Below are 4,731 nucleotides of genomic sequence, written 5' to 3' on the forward strand. Positions count from 1 at the left end.
GAAAATAATGTGTATAACTGAGTCACTTTGCTGTACAGCAGAAATTAATGCAATATTGTAAATCAACTATACTTCAATAAAAAATTAATTTAAAAAGAATATATATATTCACTACATATACTGCATTTAATTATGAATAATAATTGATTATATGAATATATGGAATATATTTAATGAGTATATATATAATATAATTGAAATGTGATGTTACTAAATGAATACATTGCTAAGTAGTCTAATTCTTAGTTCATATTTCCTCCTGGCTAACGAAGCTTTCTCATTTCTACTTTAGTCTCATACTGTACTTTATTTATTTATTTTTTTTAATTCCTTCCTTTCAGTTTATTTATTTATTTATGTATTTTTGGCTGTGTTGGGTCTTCGTTTCTGTGTGAGGGCCTTCTCCAGTTGCAGCAAGCGGGGGCCACTCTTCATTGCAGTGCGGGGGCCACTCTTCATCGTGGTGCGCGGGCCTCTCACTATCGCGGCCTCTCTTGTTGCGGAGCACAGGCTCCAGACGCGCAGGCCCAGTAATTGTGGCTCACGGGCCCAGTTGCTCCACGGCATGTGGGATCTTCCCAGACCAGGGCTCGAACCCGTGTCCCCTGCATTGGCAGGCAGATTCCCAACCACTACACCACCAGGGAAGCCCTGTACTTTATTTTTATTCCACTGAATTGCACTTTGCTATCTTGCAGTGGCCCAAGTTTGTCTTAAATTACATATATCTGCCATAACTCATACATTTTAATATCCTAGTCATGTTTCCATTTTTTCATCTGTTAAAACATCGACAAACAATTTTAAGACAGCACAAGGAGTGCTAGAGCAATGTTTCACAAAACTTACTGTGGATAGAATCATCTGGGGATCCTTTAAATCTGCAGATTCTGATTCATTAGGTCTGAGAAGGAGCCAGAGAGTCTGCGTTTCTAACAAGCTCCCAGGTGATGTTGATGCTGCTGGTGCTTGGCCTATATTTGGAGTAGTAAGATAACAGCAGGAGTCAACAAACTTTTTATGTAAAGGGTCAGATAGTAAATATTTTTGATGTTGTGGACCATATGGTCTCTTGAAACTTTTCAGCTCTGCTGTTGTAGCATGAAGTCAGCCATAGACAACATATACATAAATGAGTATGGGTGTGGCTAGGTTCGAAGAAACCCTTATGAATACTGAAATTTGAATTTTATACCGTTTTCACTTAGTATGATATATTATTCATCTTTTTATTTTTTTCCCAACCATATAAAATGTAAATGCCATTCTTAGCTCATAGGCCATACAAAAACAATCCGTAGTCTATCGACCACACTGCTAGTCCATAAAGTACCAATGGGTAACTTTGCCTGAGGCTGGAGGTGTGTGGTAAGATAGGTTCTGTAGAAAAGATTACAGCTGCCTTGAAGAAGTAATGGTTTTCTGGACAGAGAAGAAGTGGGAAGTAGTGAAAGAGAGAGCTATAGGCAAGCAACAGCATTAGTGGTTTCTAAACTGAAAGCATAGGAGTGTGACATAAGAACAACAAGCCTGCCTAGGTGGAGAAGGCTCAAAGGAAATGGGAATTACTTATATGCATATCTAAATAGTTTCCAGTTTTAATGAGTAGTGATGTCAGGTGAGCAGAATGAGGAGTGGGGGATCCTATTAAGTTCCACATTTTAGAATTTCCAGAGAGTACTGGTACACTGGGAGGGAGAAAGAGAATAGAAATGATTAAGTAAACCCGGACAAAATGCATTTGGAAGGTCAGGACTCTCTGCAAGTGACTACAGACTGTTCTCAGTTGAAAGCTTTGGAGAAGCATTGATGTAAATGATCAGGGTTTGCAAATTCATTGATGAATAGTGAAATGAGTATCACAAAGATAGGCAGAGCAAGGCAGGCAAGCCATTTGTCCACTGTTAAAAAGCACACAGCAAACTCAAAAGGGCACCTAAGAACTGACAACTGAAAATTAAAAAGATGGTCTCAGGAGGCGGAGTCAAGATGGCAGTGTGGGAAGATGCAAAGTTAGTGTCTCCCCACAACTAGGGCGCCTGCCGGCTGCTAGTGGGGAACTCTGATGCCCAAGGAGACAGGAGAAACCCCAAGTGAACTGGTGGCTTTTGGGATCTTGGTTCATGAGCCTGGGGTCAGGCCGAAGCTCCTGCAGTGGGAGCTCCAAGTCCTAATCACTGAACTAACAGAGAACCTCAGACCCCAGGAAATATTCACTGGAGTGAGGTCTCACGGAGGTCCTCATCTCAGCACCAAGACCCAGCTCTACTCAATAGCCTACAAACTCCAGTATTGGAAGCCTCAGGCCAAACAACCAGTAAGACAGGAACACAATCCTACTCATAAAAAAAAAAAAAAAAAAAAAATGAGATGGCAAAAAAATATGTCACAGGTGAAGGAGCAAGGTAAAAGCCTACAAGACCAAATAAATGAAGACGAAATAGGTAATCTACCTGAAAAAGAATTCAGAGTAATGATAGTAAAGATGATCCAGAATCTCAGAAATAGAATGGAAGCACAGATTGAGAAAATACAAGAAATGTTTAACAAAGATCTAGAAGAAATAAAGAACAAACAGAGATGAACAACACAATAACTAAAATGAAAAATACACTAGAAGGAATCAATAACAGAATAACTGAGGCAGAAGAATGAATAAGTGAGCTGGAAGGCAAAATGGTGGAAATAACTGCCGAGGAGCAGAATTAAGAAAAAAGAATGAAAAGAATTAAAGACAATCTCAGAGACCTCTGGGACAGTACTAAATGCACCAACATTCGAATTATAGGGGTCCCAGAAGAAGAAGAGAAAAAGAAAGGGTCTGAGAAAATATTTGAAGAGATTATAGTTGAAAACTTCCCTAACATGGGAAAAGAAATAGTCACCCAAGTCCAGGAAGCACAGAGAGTCCGATACAGGATAAACCCTAGAAAAAACACACCAAGACACATATTAATCAAACTAACAAAAATTAAATTCAAAGAAAAACTATTAAAAGCAGCAAGGGGAAAACAAAAAATAACATACAAAGGAATCCCATAAGGTTATCAGCTGATTTTTCAGCAGAAACTCTGCAGGCCAGAAGGGAGTGGCAGAATATACGTAAAGTGATGAAAGAGAAAAACCTACAACCAAGATTACTCTGCCCAGCAAGGATCTCATTCAGATTCAATGGAGAAGTCAACAGCTTTTCAGAGAAGTAAAAGCTAAGAGAATTCAGCACCACCAAACCAGCTTTACAACAAATGCTAAAGAAACTTCTCTAAGCGGGAAACACAAGAGAAGAAAAAGACCCACAAAAACAAACCCAAAACAATTAAGAAAATGGCAACAGGAACATACATATCAATAATAACTTTGAATGTAAATGGATTAAATGCCCCAAACGAAAGACACAGACTGGCTGAATGGATACAAAACCAAGATTCATATTTATGCTGTCTACAAGAGAGCCACTTCAGACCTAGGGAAACATACAGACTGAAAGTGAAGGGATGGAAAAAGATATTCCATGCAAATGGAAGTCAAAAGAAAGCTGGAGTAGCAATACTCATATCAGGTGAAATAGACTTTAAAATAAAGATTGTTACAAGAGATAAGAAGGGACACTACATAATGATCAAAGGATCAATCCAAGAAGAAGATATAACAGTTATAAATGTTTATGCATCCAACATAGGAGCACCTCAATACATAAGGCAAATGCTAACAACCATGAAAGGAGAAATCGACAGTAACACAATAATAGTAGGGGACTTTAACACACCACTTACACCAATGGACAGATCATCCAAACAGAAAATAAATAAGGAAACACAAGCTTTAAATGACACAATAGACCAGATAGATCTAATTGATATTTATAGAACATTCCACCCAAAAGTGGCAGAATGCACTTTCTTCTCAAGTGCACACGGAACATTCCCCAGGATAGATCACATCTTGGGTAACAAATCAAGCCTCAGAAAATTTAAGAAAATTGAAATCGTATCAAGCTTCTCTTCTGACCACAACACTATGAGATTGGAAATAAATTACAGGAAAAAAAACTGTAAAAAACACAAATACATGGAGGCTAAACAGTGCACTATTAAATAACCAAGAGATCACTGTAGAAATCAAAGGAAAAAAAAATACATAGAAACAAATGACCATGAAACACGACGATCCAAAACCTATGGGATGCAGCAAAAGCAGTTCTAAGAGGGAAGTTTATAGCAATACAATCTCACCTCAAGAAACAAGAAAAATCTCAATCTCAAATAATAAATCTAACCCTACACACTCAAACAACTAGAGGAAGAAGAACAAACAAAACCCAAAGTCAGTAAAAGGAAAGAAATCATAAAAATTAGAGCAGAAATAAATGAAATAGAAATGAAGAAAACAATAGCAAAGATCAATAAAACTAAAAGCTGGTTCTTTGAGAAGATAAACAAAATTGATAAACCATTAGCCAGACTCATCAAGAAAAAAGGGAGAGGAGACAAATCAATAAAATTAGAAATGAAAAAGGAGAAATCACAACTGACACTGCAGAAATACGAAGGATTATAAGAGACTACTACAAACAACTATATGCCAATAAAATGGACAACCACAAAGAAATGGACAAATTCTTGGAAAGGTACAATTTTCCAAGACTGAACCAGGAAGAATTAGGAAATATAAACAGACCTATCACACATAATGAAACTGAAACCGTAATTAAAAATCACGGCAATCAGAGAA

Source organism: Eschrichtius robustus, chromosome X (assembly GCF_028021215.1).
Source record: "Eschrichtius robustus isolate mEscRob2 chromosome X, mEscRob2.pri, whole genome shotgun sequence".
NCBI classification, from domain to species: Eukaryota; Metazoa; Chordata; class Mammalia; order Artiodactyla; family Eschrichtiidae; genus Eschrichtius; species Eschrichtius robustus.